Below are 12,075 nucleotides of genomic sequence, written 5' to 3' on the forward strand. Positions count from 1 at the left end.
TCAAATGAAACTAGAAGCATTGGTCACAAGAATGACTGGGATTGTAGTCCTGATGTTTTATGATTTATTATATTTTTCTCTTATGCTAAATTTATAGTACTTAGTTTAAATGTGTGAACTTTATTGAAATTTTGGGTAGTGAGAACAAATTTGCACACATAGCATTTCCATGACTTGCATTCACATTCACAGCACTTCATAGACAAAGACGACGAAGCACATTCTCCACATTGGCTGTAGAGATGCAAACATACCAAATTGGGCACTGGAGGACTCACACAGACGCTATCGCAAAAAACACATTCCGAAAGACAGAACAATTGGAGATCAGAGCACATGCTCATACACAGGCACACATGCACACCGACAAGATTACTGTCAAGGCCCTCGGCTGGAAAGCGGTGGAGAGCGGACCCTTAAGCGCAGACACAGGAGGTAGAGTTGACAGGGTGTTTATTGAAAGCCGTCAAGCAACACACAATAATCGCTTTGGGTTAGAATCTATGAATTTGGGACCGCAAGGGTCCTAGGGTTACAACCGCCGGGAAGGCGAAACGAAAAACGCTGGGTGACCGAGTCACTCCAGGAAACAAATAACGAGGGAACAGAAAACGCTTGCAACGCAAGGAACCGAAAACACAATGCTTACCACGAAAGGGTGAAGACAAATCCAATTAGAACGAGAACTTGAAGCGAGCCGTAAATAGCTGAGAGGAAACAAAACACAAATACGCGAACAACAGAACGAGATCCAATCACGAGACAATCAATCTATGAACAGGAGCAAGAGCATGAGCAACGCAGGATAATAATCCGACGCGGGTATGTCCGTGTCGGCTGCTTAAATAGAGAGTCATTAGCGTCTTAATGACGCGCAGCTGAGGCAGTCGGGAGCGCGTCCCGCTCGTGGCCTCTTCCCGGAGCGGAGCCGCCGGGCCACGCGAATGCCCGCCGGAGAAGGCCAGCCTTGGCGTGCCAGTCTTGGAGACCTGACGGGAATCAACTTATCCAGATGATGACTAACCTGGGGAGGACCATCCCTTGGACGTGGACCCGTGCCGTGGGAGGGAGCGAGGACGACGGATTCAACCTACATTACCTTTGACATAAAAAAAACTCCTATAAAAACTGAAGCTGGGCTGAAAGATGGGGCGCATTTTTCGACTGTGCTCGCCCGAGTGCAGTTTTCTCGTGAGATTATATTATTATTTGTCCAGCCGTGGTGTCATAAATGATGGTATTTTAATGGGGATTTATTCAAGTAGGACGAAGTAGGAAGGCTCAGGTGTGAAATGCACTGAAGTAACTTAAAAATTAACAGTAAAAAAATTACGATTGTTTAAGAATGTGCAAGAAAGAACTCAATCTGATCGAAATGTTGTGCTTTGACAAATGTTGAAAATTATTATATTTTCCAGGAGGTATTTATTTCTTTGTTGTTTATTCATTATATTCTGGACTTATTTCTATATTTGAGTATTGTTTTTCTTTCAATATGTAGTATATTTTGTCTTTGAAGTGTGGGTTCTTGCTGCCTTCCGGAGAGGCAGCCGAGCAAGGCTGGATTGGTGATGGAAACGAACAAAAGAAAGAAGAAAGATTTTATTCTCGTCACATGCTGATGTCAAAAGAAGTCTCCCCAAAATCGTGTGCGTGTGTGCGCTCCGCACACGTGCGAGACCCCTCTCAGACATTCCCTTCTTACAGGGAATATCCAAATAGGACATGAATATCTAATTTTCCCTTGTTGCATATGCATTCCCATCCCGCTCGTCTTTGGGATTTCCCTCCAAAAGTCCCCCAGAGGGAGAGCAGATGCGTCTCCCCTTTGGTACGACCAGTCTACTCGTGACCACCTTAAATTACTTCCATACCCTGGAAGGTCACTGACCTGGCGAGAGAATTGCCCCCACCATAAACAATGCTCAGGCCTATTTTCTCTCAGGGCAGTATCTGGTTACATCGGAACTTCAGAACCAAGACTGGTCACTTCTGTGAGCTCCAGTCCCTTCATAGTTTCATAAAGAGAATTACTTCCCAGATCTAAATTAGGCTGTTTAAAAATACACAACTTTTTTTTTCATTTATTTCAATGTATATTTAAGCTTTCTTATGTAATAATACAACATTTATTCAATTATTTTAGTGTGTAAAATTCTCAACAATTTAAACCTTTTTATTTCACACTTGAATATTTCTTAACAGATTTGTTCTTTTGAATGTGTGTGCAATTTAAATTATTCCATCCATCCAGCCATTTTCTGCCGCTCATCCAGGGTCGGGTTATTGAATTATTTTTTTAGTATTTTTTATAATTCAATATTTATTTCAAGATCAGGACTCTTCTCAATTAGTTCAATATTTATAAAATGTTTCTATTATTATTAATTGAAGTAAGGCTGTATGTGGTTTCCAATTTTAAATTTTAAAATTTTCCTATTTCAATATATAAATAATCCAATGTATAAAAAATACAATATAGCATGAAAAAAAATATTTGGTATATTTGACAAAATGATAGTTTTTCCAAAGTGAGATTCTGCTTAGCAACAAACCCCAAACGATTGATAGAGCTCAACCTAGAAAGTGTATTTAGCCAGTCAGAAATTTATTCATAAAGTGTAATATTAAATGTATGTGAGGGGATATTTGAAGAGTTTGAGTTTTGTTCAATGGACCATACATATACGAGCCAGCCAAACACAGCGAGAAAACCAGCACTGACTTCAGTCGCCATCAAGTTGCCAACTCCTGACATACCAAAACCTTTGAGAGAAACTGAGACTATTTGCGTTTCTCTTTCTGGTTCTTTTTATAGTTCAACTTCAAGTTCTGTTTTTCACTTTTTCACAGCGTAATGAAGGCCAGTTGAGCAAGTGGAACAAGTGTTTTTATTGATGATTGTGGAAGGCAGCAATTTCATAAGCACAGTTTCTTCTCACACCTTTTCCATTAGGTACGATTAAAAAGACGTATAACGTGAACAAATGTTGTTCCAGGCAAAGGCAATTAATTTTATTTACATGTTTGATGTAAACACACAAAAAAAAATCATCACTCAGACACATTGGTTATTCTGGCGCTGATCCCATTGGCTTAATGTTGATAAAAGAGCTTTGCAAAAGTAAATTTTTCATATTTTATTCAAAATCACATTTACATCTTACCACAAAGAGTCAGTTCCTTCAGTTTTTTTGTTTTCTTTTTTTTAAGCTTCAAGGATCGCTGCAATTCATGGTGTCTTTGAATTTATTAAGTAGATCACTGTTGCTTGCTGCCACTATTAGATCATCTACCCAAATGATAATAATGATCACCTCATTTTCTATCTGTTTCCTGTATACGCAGTGATCAGATAGATTTCTCACAAAATTTCCTTGCTCTAGGTGATCATTTAGAAGCTTGTACCAGTTCCTTCCAGATTGTTTAAGGCCATAGAGGGATTTCTTTAGCCTATATACCAACTTCTCGCCTTTTTCTGATGTCTTTTCAAAACCCTCAGGCTGCTCTAAGAAGATTTCTTCATCTATCGGCGCATGCAAATAAGCTGTTTTTACATCCATTTGGTGGACGATGAGATTGTTTTGGACTGCTATCTGCATCAAAACCCGTACAGATGTGATGTTTGCTGTTGGAGCAAACGTCTCATGGTAGTCTATGCCTTCTGTTTGACTGTAGCCCTTCGCAACGTATCTAGCTTTATATACTTTTCCTCTTTCTGAATTTTCTTTCAAGGCATATACCCATTTCCCCCCTATTAAGTTCCTGCTTTCGGGTAGAGAAACCAGTTCAAATGTTTCATTTTCTTGGAGTGACTGAATTTCTTCCTTCATTGCTTGTATCCATCCGGGTGCCTCGACAGACATCCGGGCTTCACTATACGTTTGTGGAACGTCACATATGGCTCTGTAACAATGATCAACATTTGTGTTAGCAATATCGTTGTCATTGAGGTCTGTCAGATAATCATTTAAGTATTTTGGAGGATTCTTTTCTCTTTTTGGATAACGGTGGTTTATACCGTAATCAGGACTTGCATTTTTCGTTTTGTCACCTCGTGTTTCTGACGCCTCATCATACTGTGACACATCTGTATTTATCATGCCCTCGTTCTCATTAAAGTCATGACTTTCACTGCCAACTTCATCGTGTGGTTTATCTTCAAAACCCTCAGTGTTAGAAAATGTACTCCTGCTTCCCATGATTTCTGAATCCAATTCATCTGTTTGTGTCTCTCTTTCCATGCACTTATTTTTGATGAATTTTACCAGTCTGTGTTTCGATACTTTTTCAGTTTGTGGGTTATACACCAGATATGCAGGGCTGTTTTTACTGTACCCCACAGAAATCCCCTTTTCACCTCTTGCATCTAATTTCTTGTGATTGTGCTTGTATACATAACATTCTGATCCAAACACCCACAGTTTGGAAAGATCTGGTTTTCTTCCTGTCATCATGAAATATGGAGTGTTTTTAACCCTGTCATTGTAACATCTGTTACGGATATGAGCAGCATTTTGGACAGCATAAGGCCACAGCACTTTTGGTAACCCCTTTTCTAATAACAGGCACCGTCCCATTTCAAAGAGTGTTCTCCATTGTCTTTCGGCTGTACCATTTTGGTGTGGAGAGTATGGGGATGAAGTTTCATGTCTAATGCCTTTATCCCTCAAGAGCGACTGAAAGGCATTGTTGGTGTATTCTGTACCATTATCCGATCTAATGCATTTAACACTGCCGTATGGGGCACTGTCAGCAAGGAATTTTTCTGTTGCTAATAGTGTGTCACTTTTGCTTTTGAGAAAATAAACAGACACGGCCCCTGAAAAATCGTCTATGAATGAAACTGCATACTTGTAACCATCCTGACTAGTTGGTTCAATGGGGCCTGCCAAGTCAGTGTGCACCATCTCAAGAGGTGCATTAGCTTTTGCATTCAATGTCCTATTTCTACTATTGATGAATTTTCCCTCTGTGCACACATTGCATTCTACTTTAGAGTCACTTGTAATTGTCATGCCCTTTACCACATTTGGCAATTTTAACACATCATCCATATTACAGTGTCCCAAAATTTCATGCCATGTTTTGACATCACAAGTCAGATTCGCATTGTCCTTTGACTTCATGTCAGTAAATGACTCATCATAGTTTTGTTCGTTGTGATTTACCGTTCTCACGAAGTACAGTCTTTCATGTTCCTCGACGTCGAAAACTGTTCCATCTTTGGTTATGAGTTCATTTTGTCCTTCCTTGAATGTTACTATGGCTCCATCCGACGTAGCTGCTTTCACTGACATGATGCTTTGAGGGTACGTTGGTATATACAAGGCTTTCTTCAACGTGACACCGACACATCTTCCTTTCGCGTCCTGGAGGAAGACCTTGGCATCTCCTCTTTTCAATGCAACATTGTTTTTCCTGGTTCCGTCTGCTAGTTCCATATAATGTCTTGCTGGGTTGAAAGTCTCATCAAACGTTGTGAATTTGTGTTCCTCATTTACAACATGTGATGTTGCTCCACAGTCCACCATTAATGCATTCCTTTTAGCATTGTATGAGAGATATTTGTGGTTGACCTTGAACACAAATGTCTCTTCCTCCTCATGATCCTGTTGTCTTTCTGCCGTTTGTTTTGCTTCATCTTTCATCTTGGTTTTTCTCCTGCATGTCTCATCACTGTGTGTAGCACTCCTGTGGTAGTTGCACCACTTCGTCACCCCTCTTTGGCGGCAATCTCTCACAAGATGTCCACGGTTTCCACATCCGTAGCAGACGACCGATGATATGTCTACTTTCATTACATTGTCTGTCTTTGTGTTAGAGTCAAACTTTTCCGTCTCCTCGTAGCTTCGTAGCCGACTTTTAAACTGTGCAAACGTTAAGTCATCGCTGCTTTGTGTAGTGTGGACGCAGAAAGGCTTGTATGTTTCTGGGAGGCCCTTCAGAATCATAGCTATTATCAGTCCATCACTTATTATCTCCTTTGCATTTCTCAAGGAGGTTACTGCCTTCTCAGCACGAATGACATAGTCGGTTATAGTTTCCTCAGTTTCTTTCTTTAAGGAAGTTAATTCCGTATACAGGGCAATAATTCTGGGCTTACCCTGACTCGCGTAATGGCCACGTAGTATTTCCAACGCCTATTTGCCGTCGTCTGCCGCTTCTCTCATCACCAATGACAGGCTTGTGTCGTCGAGAAACTGAATTAGCTCTGCGTAGCATTCTTCATTCTTTTGTGGATCGGGTGCGGCGGTAGACAGTATAGTGTCTTTCAATCCGAGTATCCTCAAATGGCCGAGGAACTTTACCTCCCAAAGTTCGTTGTTGTTTTCGTTCCCGTCGAAAACTAACCGTTGCCATCTTCCTCCTCCTGTGCCGCGCCTGGGCCCATAACCTGTTGCGTTTGCAGCTTCGTATTCCATATTTCCTTTCGGCTCACCGCACCAACACAACACCACGACAAGTTTAGGATGTTTCCATCTCGCTGTTTATTTTTCAGTCACTCGACACAACATGTCTTCCCACAGCCAACATCCATAAAAGGCATTTTAACAAACGTAAAACGTCATCACGTAAACCACGCGAGATTTACGACAGTAACGAAAATATATGTGACATTCAACAAAATACACACATACCCAAATTTACATAATGACATCTAATTAAATATATCATTACTTAAATTAAAGAATACCATGAGAGCATATAACTTAACAATTACCAAAACAATAAGAGCAGCATGTTAGATTGCAGAAGACCCTTCTTTCGACTGTGTTTTTGAGTCTTCCCGGACGGCGCACTGTTGTAAAATGCAATTGGACAGTAAACAGCCAATCAGAATCAGCCCGAGTGTCCGACTCCTGATTGGTTAATAATTGTGGCACAGTTTGCATCGTAAGCGAAAAATTGTGTTTTGTACCCAAGAGGAGAGAGAAGCTGGAAGAGTTGCTCTTTTTGTGGAACCCACGCAGAGACAGTTCAACACCCGTTTTGGATCGGCTCATACTCAAGGACATTTTGGAAGGACTTTAATAAATGTGTCAGTTTATTTCTTTATAAAGACTCTTCTTTAATGTGGGAAAAAGTTGTTTTCTGTTTCTTTTAGAAAAGTGGTGCTGAAGATGTGTTTTTCATAATTTATTTGCTCATACTTAGGGCTAAGTTTTTATTCATAAATGTAAGTTGGTGCAATCAGAAACCGACCTTTTCACATTTTCACACTGACATTGTTTTCGATATTAGACTTTGAATTGACTCCACTAACACAAAGGCTCAGAAAAAAAGGCCAGTTGAGCAAGTGATTTTATTGATGACTGTGGAAGGGACCGATTTCATAAGCACTGTTTCTTCTCACACATTTTCCATTCGGTGCGATTAAAAAGACAACGAAAAAGAGGCTGCAGGGAGGAGCCAGGCAGGTGTGCGGGATTGAACTGGCAAGACGCCTGTTTGCCGCTGGCCCTCTCCCATTCGCGAATGGTGCAAAACGAAAGCTTTATCTGGTTTGTTTTGGTTTTCAGCCGTCTTTAGTAAGTTATTTCAGTCTAAAAACGGCGTCAGGGCATTTTAAACCTGACATTATATAAACAATCCAACATACAAAAAATATAATATAGCATGAAAAAAATATTTGGTATATTTGACAAAATTGATAGAGCTCAACCTAGAAAGTGTATTTAACCAGTCAGAAATTTATTCACAAAGCATAATATTCCATGTATGTGAGGGGATATTTGAAGAGTTTGAGTTTTGTTCAATTGACCATACATATACGAGCCAGCCAAACACAGCGAGAAAACCAGCGCTGACTCCAGTCGCCATCAAGTTGCCAACTCCTGACATACCAAAACCTTTGAGAGAAACTGAGACTATTTGCGTTTCTCTTTCTGGTTCTTTTTATCGTTCAACTTCTAGTTCAGTTTTTCACCTTTCACACAGCGTAATGAAGGCCAGTTGAGCAAGTGGAACAAGTGATTTTATTGATGATTGTGGAAGCATAACGTTAACAAATGTTGTTCCAGGCAAAGGCAATTGATTTTATTTACATGTTTGATGTAAACACAAAAAAAATCATCATCACTCAGACACATTGCTTCTTCTGGCACGGATCACATTGGCTTAATGTCAATAAAAGAGCTTTGCAAAATTCAATTCATCATATTTCATTCAAAATCACATTTACATCTTACCACAAAGAGTCGGTTCCTTCAGTTTTTTTTGTCATTTTTTTAATCTTCAAGCATCGCTGCTTTTGTCACCAACACAATTGTGTCTCTCAGCACTATGTTTCGTGGAAAATTTTTGAGCACAAACGCTGCAACAGAATGGCTTGTCTCCATTGTGCTTTCTTGTGTGGTTTGTTAAACTTGCCTTTATAGAAAAGCTTTTACCACAAACCAAGCAGGAAAAAGGTTTTTCTCCAGTGTGTGTTCTTCTATGTTTTCTTAAATTCGACTTTTGAGAGAAACTCTTGCCACAAACTGAGCAGGAAAAGGGTTTTTCTCCACTGTGTGTTTTTGTGTGGCTTGTTAACGTTGACTTTACAGAGAAGCATTTTCCACAAACTGAGCAGGAAAAAGGTTTTTCTCCATTGTGTCTTCTTGTGTGGCTTTGTAAACTTGACTTTACAGAGAAGCTTTTGCCACAAACTGAGCAGGAAAAAGGTTTTTCTCCAGTGTGTGTTCTTCTATGTTTTCTTAAATTTGACTTTTGAGAGAAACTCTTGCCACAAACTGAGCATGAAAAAGGTTTTTCTCCACTATGTGTTCTTGTGTGTTTTGTTAAACTTGACTTATCAGAGAAACATTTGCCACAAACTGAGCAGGAAAAAAGTTTTTCTCCACTATGTGTTCTTGTGTGTTTTGTGAAATTTGACTTAAAAGAAAAGCTTTTGCCACAAACTGAGCATGAAAAAGGTTTTTCGCCACTGTGTGTTCTTGTGTGGCTTGTTAAATGCGACTTTTGAGAGAAACTCTTGCCACAAACTGAGCAGGAAAAGTTTTTTTCTCCAGTGTGTGTTTTTATGTGACTTGTCAAATTTGACTTTCCAGAAAAGCATTTGCCACAAACTGAGCAGGAGAAAGGTTTTTCTCCAGCGTGTAATCGTGTATGTGTTTTTAAATTTGACTTTAAAGAAAAGCTTTTGCCACAAACTGAGCAGCAAAAAGGTTTTTCTCCACTGTGTGTTCTTGTGTGGCTTGTTAAATGCGACTTTTGGGAGAAGCTTTTTCCACAAACTGAGCAAGAAAATATTTTTTCTCCACTGTGTGTTCTTGTGTGTGGTTTTAAGGACAGCTTTGAAGTTAATGAGTCAGTGTGACATGCCCTTTCAGTTTTGGCTTGCCCATCATCATCATTATCATCGTCATCATCTGATAATGTGTCCTCATTATGTACTTGTGATGGCCCCCAGTGGTCTTCATCACCTTCTGTTGTCACGTGATGACTTGAGCTGCTGCTTGGAGGCCCCGCCCCTCTTTTGTCCTCATTCTCATCCTTTTTTTCATCTTCAGTCTTTATCGGGACAAAGTTCACTGGTGACTGGTTAATCTCCTCCTCCTCCTCCTTTTTGATGTGAGTCAAGTCTGGCTCCTCTTTCACAGAACAGAAATATTTTTCACTAACGTCTGCAGGACACAAAAAGACGAACACACATTTAGTTTGGTCAAGTCATTCTGATTCAGATCAACCCACTCGTGTACAAACCTGCTTTGAGTGGCACAACACGAGGCTGATTGCAAACTTCGTCCAGCAGTTGAAAAAGTTGCTCGTTCTCTTCTTTTATTCCACAAAGTTCCTCTTTGTACTTGGGTGTCGTTCTTGCACACATTTTCAAATGATAATTCCAAAAAATCCGTACTTGCTCTCTGCTTGGCGATGAGTCATGTGCCTCTTTTCGTTAGCGGCTAGCTAGCTAACAAGCTAAGCTAACTACGCCGAAAAGCATCAACGCGTGACGAGATGAGGTTATCGGGACACAAAGACTTAATGAATTATGTCGAAGTCCTTTAGAGTAGCACTGGACATCCTGTGTGAAAATTACAGTCAGTTCCACGCTAAATCAGAAGAATTTAGCGGCGGGTGTTTTTGTTCCCGTGCGGACGGGTCGGTGGATGTGGTCGAGGTCCTTCCGAAGCTGCGCGCTTGCTAATGACGTCATGCTTCAAACACGTATTTTTCAAATATATTTCTTTGCCTCTGTGTTTGTTTTTACCCCCGGTTGTTCTATTTTAGTATCTGTTATATCATATTTTAATTTGGTTGATAAAAACAAAAAAACAAAATAACTGCATGACCGCCACGATGGCTGGTCAGCTGGACGTCACTTCCGCCTATGCCTCGAGAATCCGCTGCTGCTCCAGCAGTGGGACGTTTACGTTTCTCCTGCCGAACTTGCAACAATGCCGTGGTTCACCCGGGCTGCAATATTGTATGAATATGTCTGCATATAGTGGGAAATATTTCTCAATCTAGTATTTCCAAGTTTTCCCTCCGACAATTGACGTGACTTCTTCGACAGGCACGCAGTGGACACCGAAAGAAGAAGAAAAAAATTATGATGTAAATGTACTTTATTATTTTGTAATTGTTTTTATTTAGTGACTCAGAACACACAAATGTAACACACAGGGGTGGCAAACATGCAGTCAAAGAAATATAATACATCAATATATTATAACGCCTGACGTCATCAGCAGGCTTCCGAAGGACCCCGTCCACAACCCGAACACATCGAGCAACCCGTCCCCATCTGGTACCGACACCGGAGTGAAAACCGGAAGTCAGTCAGGACATTCCTCGCTGTGATGGGATTGGCTGCTGGTGTGGTAAATTTCGTTGTTGATGTGCGGGTCTGGCTCAGCTCCCCTCCGGACAGGTCGCCAGGCAAGGTTGGCTTGGTGATGGAAAAAACTTCTGACACACACCGGTGGTTGGAAAAAGAGTTTATTGATCTCAGCTGATGTCAGAAGTTCCCAAAAGAAAAAAGGTGTCTCCCTCTCGCGCCTTCCCTTCTTATAGGGACGACAAACAAAAGACATGAATATCTAATTCTCGCTTGTTGCATATTCATTTTTATCCTGCTGCCTCTCAACTGCCCCTCAAACTGCCCCCCCCCCCCCGTGGCTGCGGGGCACAGACTCCCCGCCGGTGCGACTTCCCGGCGGCAGACCCCTCTTTTGTAAACACCCTCTTCAGGACGCAGATAACCCCTGTTCAACTTCCTGACCCCCCGTAGATAAGGCTAAAGTCCCGCGCCTCTCAGGGCTGCAATCTACGTGTCAAAAGGGGGGTCAGGAAGCCCTGGGGGAGTTCAAAGCAACAGTTGTCATGGCCATAAAATAAGTTGTCTATGTCAGACCTTGTGAAAATACACTACATAATCCCCCCTTCGAGGCAAATCCAGATTGCCTCGACACTTAGTTAAAATAAACCAAAAACGACATCAGCATGAACCCAAAAATCTCAATCCAACATTTTATGCCAATCCCATGTCTACAATTTGAAACCCTATTTGTCTAGATCCTAAATGATGCTCAAGGCATGTTACTTAAGGTTAACTTTAGACTAGGAAAAGCTCAACTAATAAGGCCAAATCACTCCCTGATGGCACCCTAACACCTCCCACAGGACTGCACACCACCGCAAAAATTTAAAAGACCTCATATCAACCACCCCGGTCGCATCAAATTTACCCCTTGACTGGTAATTCTTCTAGCAAACTGACATTAACATTAAGCAAATTTTGATGCAGTCCATACGGAAGTGTGAGGGACCCACCGAGCCTCCGTCGGAAAAAACCCCCTCGTGTAGAGAGTGGGGAAAAAGAGGGAGGCCCATACTAAGCAACAAACAATGTTTACAGATTGCCACAAATACAAAAGCCATGAACATGAAAACGGATATGAAGGCTTCGTATGACATGCTGAAGCACCACCGATATAAATGAAAGAATAGTCATGCAGCAAATACAAATGATATCAAAACACAGTAAACATGTTCCACCGTGCCTCCTGTGTGCGTAGTTGTGTGCTTGTGTATGTGTTGTACAGTCCATTGCACTGATAGAGAAGT

General features: G+C 41.0%; 1 pseudogene; it reads left to right on the forward strand.

The window, feature by feature from the left end:
- The first annotated feature begins 356 nt into the window (after positions 1-356).
- LOC148342449 (uncharacterized) overlaps positions 357-12,075 on the forward strand; it is a 33,910-nt pseudogene continuing 22,191 nt past the window's right edge.

Source organism: Idiotropiscis lumnitzeri, chromosome 2 (genome assembly GCF_059441095.1).
Source record: "Idiotropiscis lumnitzeri isolate Australia: NSW breed Sydney's pygmy pipehorse chromosome 2, RoL_Ilum_1.0, whole genome shotgun sequence".
In the NCBI taxonomy this organism is placed as follows: domain Eukaryota; kingdom Metazoa; phylum Chordata; class Actinopteri; order Syngnathiformes; family Syngnathidae; genus Idiotropiscis; species Idiotropiscis lumnitzeri.